This window comes from Pteropus vampyrus, unplaced genomic scaffold (assembly GCF_000151845.1).
Source record: "Pteropus vampyrus isolate Shadow unplaced genomic scaffold, Pvam_2.0 Scaffold171, whole genome shotgun sequence".
Classification (NCBI taxonomy): Eukaryota; Metazoa; Chordata; class Mammalia; order Chiroptera; family Pteropodidae; genus Pteropus; species Pteropus vampyrus.
This window is the reverse complement of record NW_011888952.1, coordinates 608147-620654: the sequence shown is the minus strand read 5'-3', so window position 1 is coordinate 620654 and position 12508 is coordinate 608147. Positions and strand designations below refer to the sequence as shown.

The 12508-nt window shown below is 37.6% G+C and overlaps 1 protein-coding gene across 1 annotated transcript in view; it reads right to left on the bottom strand.

Annotated features, from left to right (window-relative positions):
* Positions 1 to 11905, bottom strand: part of RAF1 (Raf-1 proto-oncogene, serine/threonine kinase) — a 54581-nt gene extending 42676 nt beyond the window's left edge. The window contains exon 1 of the mRNA XM_011370548.2: positions 11556 to 11905. The gene's annotated coding sequence lies outside the window, so the exon portion shown is untranslated. The remainder of the gene's footprint in view (positions 1 to 11555) is intronic.
* Positions 11906 to 12508: the final 603 nt, after the last annotated feature.

Sequence of the window (12508 nt, the reverse complement as noted above, 5' to 3'; positions counted from 1 at the left end):
TTATTTTTAATAACTTTAATAACCTTTCTGATCAGAACACTATTTCAAAGACTTGTCTACTCAATTTTGATTACTTAATTGCTTAATGAACCTTTAAAATTACAAAAGCCAATACAATCATTTTAAAAATCTTTCCACAAAGCTCACTTTTCAGAGTATTACCTATCATATAAAATTCCAAGCATCTTAAACACTCTCAGAAAAACTGGCAAAATTAGTGCAGAAAACTTTCCAGAGAGGGAAGTCCTTCCATTAAATGATAAATGTTTAAAACATTAAGTAGACATCCTTAATCACCCCCAGCTTTAGATTAAAGGCTTCAGTATGAGCCCACAATCTTGCCCAAAGTGCTTGCATAAACTGGGTACATTTTACATACATGTGACAGGAAATTTCCTAGAAGTTTACGAAATATGAATTAGTGATAGAGGGTAACATTTTAGAAAGAATATTTCTAAAAGTATTACTTTAAACTATATCCCTAAATTAAATATTTAAGATCCAAAAAAAAGTTTACACATATAAAGTAATAGCAAAATGTATTCATTATCATCTTACAGAAAAAAAAAAGAGTAATGGAAATAAGTATTTCTACTCAGGTCAACAAAAGTTTAGGAAAGACAACTCTTCAAAAGGGATATCTCTGAGGACTCTACAAAAAATGAGTACTTGGAGAGAGAAATTAGTTTAGAACTTGATCGCAGCCTTCAATAATTTCAGAGTTTAGTTGAGGAAGTAAATAAGGTGGGGTTAAACATATAAGGCCCATAAGAAGGAAATGGAACTACTTTAAGTTATAAAATGATAGAACAGAGGGAATTCCCGGAAACCTAACAAAAAGAGTAAATTTGCATCACACCTAGGGATTAAATTCTGAAGTGAAGATAGGATGCAGGATGGAGTCCAAATCAACCTAGAAAATCCCTTTATTCTCTGATTAAGTAGGTGGCCTGTTATTTAGGTTATTTACCCCATTTCTCTTTGCTTTTTCCTCTTTAAAATAAGGATCATAATGTATGTACCTAAATCACCAGGCTGTTGGGAAGATTAAATAAATTAAGAATAATATTTTTAGAAATTGGCAGGTGAATAGTCAATCAATAAAGGTAAATTTTTACCTTCAGAGATCACTTTTTTTTAAATTGTTTCTTTAGACAAAAAAATCACACTCAACTGTAAGATGGTCAAACTATAAGACTTGTGAGAATTGAGACTGATGAAAGAATAGATTCATTTTCTTCAACTGCAATCAAAATCTCATAAGAATAGTTTTGGGTGACAGAGTAAAAACATGATTAAATACTCATATTTTAATGTGCTTATCATGCACATTACTATTTCCCACTTAAGCTCATTTGCCACTTCAGCCCACCTCGGTCCATCTGAGAGACTGGATGATCAAATTTTCAAGATTATCCCAGTTTCCTTTAGAAAATATGTACTTTGTTCACTTTTTGTTTTTTTTTTTTTTAAATTCAATTGGTCCCACAACACTGGGGGGGAAAAAAATCACCCTTGAAAAGTTTCTGCTGAAGAGATATGCTCAAACACTTAAAAGTCAAATGTCATCATTCAAGTTAGAAAACAATAATATATCTAGTTTGGAAAAGGCTTAGGCTACAGTTTCCCAACCAGTCCAAAAGGGCACTCTGATGCACTGCACAGTGGTGTGTGTCAATATTTTGAGTTTCTTCACTCCTCTTTCTCAATTTCTGACCACAAACTGGTAACTTCATCAGATGACTGGCCAGCATAAACACACATGAAGAAATGTGACACTCTACTCTTCTAAAAATTACCAAGCAGGAGCTGCCCAAGTTTAGAAAAGATTCTGATTTTTTTAAAAGGTAATTAATTTTAAATACAAGTTAAAAATTAACTAGTTCAAAACAATATGTTAAACCAATCAGTTTCACAGTGAAAGACATCTGGAGCCAATTTCATTTTTAACTCTTGTCACAAGTTAGTTTTTCATTATTTTCATTTTAAGTCACTTTGAACTCTTTTTTAATCCAAGTTTTATTTTTCATCTCCAAATCAGTCATTGTTTCTCATTTAGGCAGCAACTGCTAATTTAAAAATGAACAGACCCATTTAGAAAGCATATCATTAATTCAAGTACCAAAATATACAGTGCACAAATAAAATATGGTTTAGGGGATGATTATTCTGATGGCCAGGTAATGACAGAGTTAAAAAAAAAAGGGGGGGGGTCAGGGGTGGGGGAGGTGGCTACATAGTGAAAAGGTTAGAAAGAAAAACAAAAAAGTTACCCGATACCTCACCCTGCTAAGTTAATACTTGGAAACACTGACTTAACCTTGTATCACCGATATCTTTTCCACATAAAAGGCCTCAAATTTTAGTGGCAAATCGTGCATAATCAAATAATTTTAAAAATAGCGTTAGCCATCCTCTAAAATAAAGATGTGAAATATAAAATATAAAATAAGTGAATCTCCTATCTACCACATAAAAATACTAATATAAAACAGGACAAACAGAGACTCATGGACATGGACAATAGACTGGTGGTTACCAGAGGGTAGCGGGGAAGGGGAGATGGATGGGAGAAAAGGGGTCAAGTATGTGGTGACAGAAAGAAATCTAACTATGGGCGGTGAACACACAGTGTAATATATATATATGTCTTGCTGTTGAATTGTACACCTGAAACTTAATGAATTTCATTAACCAATGTCGCCATAATAAAGAAATAAAAAAATTTTTTAAATAAGAAAAAAAAATACTGATATATAATCTTAAGAACCAGAATGATTATATACTGCAACCTAGAACAAAACTGAGAGGAAAAGAATAAGGAACACTATTCATTCAACAGTTCCTAAGACTACTTTCAATTGCCAGCTGCTGAACAATATAAAATTCAGACAGATGTGGACCTTGCCTTCCACGAGCTTTTAAAGTAAAGGAAAAAAAACCATCATCATTTACCAAAGACTTAACTATGTGCTAGGCACAGTGCTAAGGGCTTTCAGAATGACAAGCAGGCCTACGACAAAATGTGGCAGCTTCTCTGGGTGGTGGGGGAAGATAACTTCTCAAGAAAACTACTATGAGATTAGGAATGTGGAAAGGTCACTGGTAGCTTGAGTGGAAGAGGATATGGACAATAAAGGATGATTTCACTGTAATATTTGAACTAGAAAGAGTAGTATTTTGATAGATGCATAGGTAAAACAAAAGCTAAAGTATATCTATCCAGGGAATGAGGGTAGAGGAAAAGTCTAGAAAGAAACGAACCAGTTGTTTTTACTTTTTACACAACTTCGTTTTCCTTTTATTTTTAATCTTAATAGTTAGTGACTTTATAAACATAGAAACTGTAAATAGAAACCTATCTCCATCCTCAGTACCTTCTAAAACTTTTGCCCTGCTTTATTTTTTTCCTAGAGCACTTATGACATATAAATTAATGGTCTTTTTTTTTTTAACAACTTAATAATATTCTTCAGTGTTTTCTCCATGCTTATAATCCCATACAGATGTTAATACATACACATATAGGTTTTAGCAATAATTTATATTTCCCAAACTACTACTCTTTAAAAAGCTATATTGACCGATTACAGAATACATGTTCATGGGGCAGGGAAAGTAAAAATATAGAAAAATACAAAAATTAACCTATAGATGGCTCTTGCTAACATTTGTGGACATACGTATCTTTTTTATGTATAGATATATATTTTATATTTTTCTTTGTAAAAATGGGATCTTCTTGAACAACTTTTTTCAGTTAATATATCTTATCACCCAGGATGAACTGAAATCATCTTTCATCAACTAACTGAATACATTTGATATGTGGGTATTAAGAAAGGTAACTACAATAACTACATGTACCAGCTTGTCAAAAAACTTTATTCTTTTCAAAAATGATGAGTTATTGTGTAATTAGTGTATCTCTTTGAAGAACATTATATACAAATACATTTATAAGGGAGAAAAAAGTCTATTAGATGCAAATAGAGTCAATTTCTAAGCTTCTGGTTTGCCTATTAGCTCTAACTAACAGAAAGAAAAAAGCCTAGGGCCACTTCATATCCATTAGGACAGATAAAATCAAAAAAAAAAAAACAGAAAATAACAAGTGTTGGCAAGGATATATATGGAGAAACTGGTGGGAATGCAAAGTGGTACAGTTGCTGTGAAAACAGTTTGGCAGTTGCTCAAAAGGTTAAACAGAACTACTGTATGATCCAGCAATTCCACTCCTAGGCATATACACGTAGGAAGGCAGAGATTAATACATACACTTGTAAACTAATGTTCACAGCATTATTTATAACAGCCAAAAGGTGGAAACAACCCAAGAGTCCATCAACAGATAAAATATTACATACACACGAACACGTACACAGGAATGTTATTCAGACATAAAAAGAAATTAAATTCTGGTACATGGTACAATATAGATGAACCCTGAAAACACACTAAGTGAAATAAGTCTCTTATATGAGATACTTGGGATAGACAAATTCGTAGAGAGAATGTAGAAAAGTATTTACCAGAAGCTTGGAGTAGGGAGGAATGGAGAGTTATTGTTTAATGAGTACAGGGTTCTGTTTGGGATGATGAAAAAGTTCTGGAAATAGTGGTGATGGTTGCACAATGTTGTGAATATACTTAATGCCACTGAATAGTACACATATATGGTTAAAAATGGAAAATTTTATGTTATGTATAGTTTACCAACACCTCCCTCCATACACACACACACACACACACACCCATGGGGCCCATTTTGTAGTGTCAAACAGCTAAATACTTGTCATGAAGGTGATGATCTCTAGTCTCACAATCTCACTTTAATTCCAATCCAGACTAAAGTCAAGGAAGGTGGAAAAGAATCATTTATCCCCTCATTCTCTCTGGTTAAAACTTTCTTCCATGTATTAAGCCTATGAATGCAGAAAGAAATAGCCAGCAGCTTGAGTCGATGAGTCAGGGAGCTGTTAAAGCAGGCAAACGTCTTCAAGGAGCTGGCAGTGAGAACCCAGAGCACTCTACAGATAACACCCAATAGAACTAAGCAAGGTAACTCAAAAGATGTCCTAAGTTTAGTAAGTGTATCCGCTTAACTGTAAGCATTTGTGTGTGTGATGGGTAGTAAGAAAGAACTAAATCCACAGGTGATAAACCTCTGAATCTCCACGCATTCAATTAATGTTTGTTATATAATCAAGACAAAGTTTTAAGAACTGGAGATTTAGAAAAATGAGCAAAATATTTAAAGACCTTAAGTCTAGCCAGACATGTAAGACATCTATACAAAAAATTCAACTCAATAAACATTATTTAACACCGTATATTCAACAAATTGAGCTGCGGATCAGGGGCTAGCTGTTATGCTAAACTCTGGGTATTTCAAAGGTGATTAATACACAGTCTTCTAAGAAAAGAAGAGTGGGATAGTCTACAGTGCACAGTTCCAAAAAAGTACTTTCACAAACCATTTAAGTTTAAATAAAAGGTCACAGGAAACCTATTAAGTATTGGAATTTAGATTCAACACTTTCACCAAAGATCACAGGGCTGATCCCTCAGCCTCTCAAAGGGAAAAATTTTTTTTTCACAAGTATTGATAAATAAGGAAACTGCACATTGAGTTGGAAACATTGAGTTTTATAACCTACTGGAATGTACAGTAAGCTCACAAATGACTATAAATAAAGGCCATAAAAATAAATGCAAAGAGTTTTAAGGCAGGGTTCAAGGAAGGAAACAACAATAAGTGAGAAGAGAAAAAGATCAGGAAATGACATTTAGAAGATGGTGCTCAAAATGCTCTTAAAAGAGGAACAGATAAAAGTGAGGAAATCATGCCAATCTCTCTTCATTAGATAAGATCCTGAAGTAAAGAACTTGCCTTTTTCACCCTGTACAAAGCACATTAGCCTGTACCTACTTAAGTGCTTAAAAAATGGTTTCTGAATTATGCTCCAGATAGTGTGAGGAATCAGTTAGCAAGACATAGAAGCAAGAACTCTATGTTTAGTCTGATATGCAATGGAGGAGACTCTTTGGAAGATTTGCAAAAGATTTGCACGTCTACACTTGAATATTCTTATATCATCATAAAAAAGATATAGAGAAGAACCCCATATTTCCCTCTATGAAAGAAAATTAGGTAGCTGGAGAACAAGAGGAAGGATTACTCTGCACAGCACAACTTTGTATCCTTTTAATTTTGTGGCAGGTGACTCTATTATCTATTTGAAAAATTAATAAAATTTAATTTTTAAGAATCTGCACATTGAGAAAATGAATCTGGCTATAATGTGGAGGATGTACTGGCATGAGAAGAAGAAAAAAAGAGTTCAATTCACAGGTTCTAATGGTCCAGGCAAATAGTAATAAAAGCCTGAACTAATGTGAAAGAAGTAGATAGTTGAAAGAAGCTCAAAAATATAGCTGTCACTGTAATCTGACAGTGACTGAATGGAGTGACATAAGGGCCCAGATCATGAATTGAACTGTTTTAACATTATTAAATGTATTTTCTACTATAAAAGCAATATATTCAGAGACTATGAAAAGTATAAAAAGGAACATTATCTTTATTTCTACTGTTTAAAAACCACTGTTAACATCTCCATGTATTTTCTTCATATGTGTAGGTTCTGAATTTTTTAACAGCTTAAGATATAATACACATACCTTACAACTCACTCATTTAAAGTGTACAATTCAATAGCTTTTATTACATTCCTAGAATTGTGCATCCATTTCCACAATCAATTTTCGAATATTTTCATCACCCCAAAAAGAAACCCCAATCACACAGTCACTGCCCATTCCGCACTCCCTCCAGCCCCTGGCAACCACTAACCTGTTGTCTGTCTCTATACATTTGCCTACTCTGAACATTTCATATAAAAGTAATCATATAATATGTGGTCTTTTCTGACTGTATTTTCATTTATCATAATGTCTGCAAGGTTTAAACATGTTGGAGAATAGATCAGTATATAATTTCTTTTTATTAGTAAATAATATTCCACTATATTAAGTTTTTATATACAACTACGATCATTCTAGATACATAATTTTGTGTTCAGCATTTTCCATGTCATAAATGCTTCATATATGCCATATTTAATGAAGAGCTTAGTGCCCCATTAAAGTGGCTATACCCCAGTTTACGTAATCATTTTATTACCGTTGATCATTTGAACTTCTTCCAGTTTTGCCTATTGTAAATAAACTTTGTTAAATGCAAATAGGAGCTCCTTTCTGAATGACCTATGTGGATCTAGGGAAATGCCTCTCTGAGAGACTCTGAGCTTCCTAATGAATTTTGGAATGAAATAAGATTTGCCACATATAACCTGTCATGTTCTTCCAGGAAAAACTCAGAATTTCATTTATCCCAAACCTAGGTAAAGGACATGTTAAAAAGCTATCCAAGTCTGAAAAGGATGCCTCCAAAATACCCATTTTAAGAATGAAAACAAGTAATTTTAAAGACATATTGAGTTAAACATTAACTAGCTTGACTCTCATCAGAAATGTACATGGATGGAGAAAGGTAAATATTTTGTCCAAATGGAATGCCTAGTAGCTTCAAAAAAAATCAGACCACTTTTACTCTCCATAGCAGACTGGAAGAATATAGGAAAGAACATCTTGACTAAAACAGTAAAAATATGCTTACTCTTGCTATTAAATGACAGTAAATTAAACCCAACAAGTAGAAAAGAAAGAAACTAGTAGAATCCACAAAGTCCTCAGAAGCAATTAGACATTGATTGCCATTGCCTGCTGTTCCCATTCATTAACCAAAAATGTAAATAATCTCTAAATCACAAAGGTTTTTAAATTCTAAACTAGTTTTAGGATTGTTAATCCTCACCCAGTAAAATCCCTTAGAATCTGATCTAAAAATAAAACTGTGTGTCAAGTGTTCCTCAAGAAAAACTATGTACACTGATTGGAATGTGAAGCAATTAACACACTTTGTGATTTGCCAGAGACTTCAGACAGCCTGGGCCAAAACTAGTAACAAAGAAAGAACTAGTTAAACTGAGATTCTAGGAGTAATTTTAGAAGAAAAGCTAACAGATCTGAAGCTAACTACTAAAATTATTGAGAGCTACATAAGTATTATGGGAGAAATGAAGGAAAAGAATGATTCGATCACTGTAAAAATTAATGAAAATTTTAATATATAATTAAGGAACTTTTACTCACAACTTTTAAAGCTAGAATACCCAGCCCTTACTATCATGAAGATTACAGGCAAAATAGTTTAAGCCCTATACCCAAAATACTAATTGAATTTGAATTGGAACTCAAATATCTAGTATTACAGTTTGAATCTAGTCAGTTTATTAAGTAGGAATTCTTATCCATCCATACACATACATGAACAAACAAAACACATACAAAATAAGACAACCTAAAACCTGAAACAACCTCATCCTAAATGAGCCCAATGTTCCTTGATTTCCACTCAAGGTGAGCAGTTTTCTACCTACAGTCATTTGTTTTGAAGAAATGAGACTCCCATGTTCTGCACAATTTAAAAAACAAAAAACCTCAAGTCAAAGCACAATTTTGTGGTTTCATAAACCCCCTACCGTCACATTAGTCCACTGCCTTTCAAAGGCAATATTTAAAATTCTCTTCTGCAAGTCAACATGAAGGCATGTTGTTTGGCTAACAAGCTCCTCCCAAGACCAAGATTATTATGTATGGCCTATTATGTTCCTAACATGCAAACAAAAGCACTCCCTCATGTAACATTTTTCTATTTTTAGGCAGTAGGTTACCAACTACTGAAAGTTTTATCTGAAATTAAAATGTAGTAGAACCATATATCTACTACTGACTCCTTAAAATAGTAATGAAGTTATTAATTTTATTTTCCATTTTAATAAGTAATCTAATGCTTCTGGAAAAGTAAAATTTAACTTCCAAGTTTAATCTTCAGAACAAAGCATCTATTTCAGATTTCACAATGGCATGTTTTAAACTAAAAGCAACTAGTTTCAGAGCAGTTGTAATAGAACACTTGATGTTTAACCATTCTCCATTTCATTTTTTAGAAACTTTTCATCATAAATGACTAATTTAATATGCTTTTCACTGTTTTCTTCTGCTAAACCAAATCCTATAAAGTATGTTCTAATGTATTTCACTCAAGCCTTCTATTTTGAAAGCACGCATATTTTTCAACTACTGACAAGAGTTTAACAAGACTAAGCAATCCCGCTACAATTTATAATCACAAATACATACCTAAAAGATAAGTTTTACAACAGAAACAGTAACAGGTTTATTTTCCCAAGTATCCAGTATTCAATCAAATGAGTCAAATGTTTCTGTTGCAATTTAAATAGCTTAGCCCTTGAAGTGATAAGGGTGAAAACAAGTCAAAAGAATATTTCTTAAACATTAAATTTATGGGAGTAACACTGGTTAATAACATATAAGTTTCAAGTGTATAATTTTATAATACATCATTGTGTGCTCACCACCCAGAGTCCCATTCCATCACCAAGAAAAGAATCTTAATATTCTTCAGTGGTACAGAAGCATCACAACCCAAGAAAGATTTAGGAACTGCTAGCTGAAGCCTGTTAACATCATAATTGCTTTAGCATAGCATTAATCACAATATAGCTATTTGGGAGAAATAATGTTCAAAGAGCTAAAGACTTTATAAAAGAATTGGAATCCATGGAATCAATCCAAAGAAATGGTTTATTCTATAAAACACATTTACTAAACTAAAAATATCTACTCACATTCTATACTTTTTCAGATGTTTTATACAATCTGGAAATTTATATATGACTGGGGAGCATGGTTTTTATTGTCAACAGCCATTTAAAATGTACTATTAGTGCAGTATACTACATCTGTAAAGTCAACATTTTTGTGAGCAAGTATAACTTGAGAAGACTCTTCTGCAAGAATCCCTAGAAATGAGTTCGGTTCAGTCACCATGTACGAAGAAAGTACTTATCAAAAATGTTCTTAATTAGGTTTATCGACGTGAATCTTTTCAATTACTATCAGCTTCAACATCGAGAGGAGAAATTTATCAGCAAGAAAAAATAATTAGCAACGCTCATTTAAAATAATCCAAATTAAATGAACTAGTTCACTATCTTCAACAACTATCCTTCACAATCTAGCCAACTTTTCTTTTAGACCTTCATTTCTCACCACTTCCTTCCTGCACCCCAGACTACTTGCTGCTGCCCAAACTCATCCCCAACCCCTGCATGTTTCTTACTTGTACCAGCTGTTCCTTCACATTAGAATGCTCTCTCTCTTCCTCCTCACCTGGTGAGCACTTACTCATCAGTCCAAATCTCAGCGCAAAAGTCTCCTCCAGTGGACAGGCTTCTTCAACTCTCCCAGGAAAAACTAGTTGTTCCAAATTCCCACAACACTTGGTAAGTCCATCCTTATCACAGCGCATTGTTTTCACGCCTCGGGAGCCAACCGAGGGCAGACTCCCTCCACTCAGGCCACAAAGGACAAGGCAAGCAGAAATACTTTGTGAACGTGCGCTGAATTCATTCCCTGCTTAGATTAAGCGATCCTCTAGAACCCAGTCACATCTCAAGGAGACCTAGGAAATCCTATCACTCTTCTCACCAGAGAATGAATACCAGAGGGCACACCCAGAGCCCTGGAAAGAGAACAATGAATGAACACAGCCGCTTCGCCTCTCCCGAAGTCCAAACTCCTCTCTCTGCGCATCGCCTAACGCTGCAAAGCCTCCGCAGCGCAGCTGCAGAATTGACGCGTCCTGGCGGCTCTAACGCCACACAAAAGACAGCCCTGGATCTTCACTCCAATGCATCCCGAGGCCAATCTTCAGTATAAGCATCTCAAACCTTTCATTAGTAACCCACAGAGTCCTAAAACTCTAGGCGAGGCCCCTATGCTTTTGTGGCGGGGCAGTGACCCATTTCCTCCTCTCGTCCTGGATTCCTCTCGTCTTCCCTAAAAAGGGTGTCACTTGAGTGACGGACCTTGAGAGAGATGCAAACCCGGGTCCCCCACTCCGCAGCCAGAAAGAAAAGGAATTAGCCCATCTGAATGACAACAGAGATACCGGGCAGCTCTGGGTGGATTTTCCCATTACCAAAATATGAGGAAAGTGCACCAGGTATAGGGGTGGCGCTGGCACGTTTCCCCAAAACACAAGAAAATCAGAATGGGAATGTGGGAACTCGTCTCGCCGGCCATGACACCGGGCCCCGGGGCCCCGCCCGTCAGCGCCGCCGGGGGTGACAGCGGCCTGGCCCGGGGCCTCCACCCAGCAGCCGTGGGGCCACTGTCAGCACCGCCCAAGCTGGGCCGCCAGGGAACCCGGCACCTTCAGCCCTGACGCCCGGCTCCCCCGCCCTCCAGCGCCACCCGGGGTTGACAGCGGCCTGGCCCGGGCCCTCCACCCAGCAGCCGTGGGGCCACTGTCAGCACCGCCCAAGCCGGGCCGCGGGTGAACCGGCGCCTTCAGCCCCGACGCCCGACTCCCCGAGCATCCAGGGCCCGGCCCTGCCGCCTACCTGAAGAACCGGGCCCCCTCCGTGTCTCGTCGTCCGGCTGCGGCGTCTGGCCCGCTCCTCCTCCCCGCAGTGGGTGAGGGAGCGGGAGGCGGTCACATTCGGCGCGTCCCCAGCCCAGGGGACGGGGCCCCGGGCAGCCCCCGCATCGTCGCACTCGCGCTCCGCGCCTCAGGGCACACGCCCCAAAGCCCGGCCAGCTGGCCCTCTTTGGGGCCCAAAGAGAGCGGTAGGGAAGGATCCTGTCTCACGCTCGTTCTCGTCTTACTCCCGCCATCTAAGATGGCGGCCCCAGCGCCCGCGATGAAGAAACTCTCGGGCGGCCCCAGCAAGCGAGCCCTCCGCTCGGTGCTCCTCCTCCCGACCTGAGGCGCCACCGCCTCTCTGCTTCTGCGCGAGCTCGCCTGGCGGCCGACTTCAAACTTGGCTCGGGCATCTATCGCTCTGGCCTATATTCAGGCCCCGCCTCCCAGGGAAAGGGCGTGGCCTCGCGAGCAAGCTGGTCGCCATTTCCGAGCGGGGGAGGCTATCGGACGGTTATTGATCAGCGCAGGAGAGAAGCGGTCTGCGGTAGAGAGGGGTCTGAGACCCAGAGAGCGCCAGCCTGCCAGCATCCCAAGACCCGGCAATAACCAGAAGTACCCTAGGATACACAACGTAGGAAATTGTCCAGGTTTAGTACATCCTCTGCAGAATCGGACTCAGGAGATGTCGAATCGCAACTCCTCCACTTCCCAGCTATGTGGAAAAGCCCCTAAATTTTCTGAGCCTCAGTTTCCTCATCTGTATATTGGGGGTTCCTTTACCCTCATCATATTGGTAAAAACGGATAATATCCAGTGTAGTCTAAGGTATATGGAAACCTGTTGTGTACCCTCATTCATCACTGGCAAGAATGGATTTCATCAGGAGGGCAATTTGGCATTATCTGTTGACATTTTTAATACATGTAATCT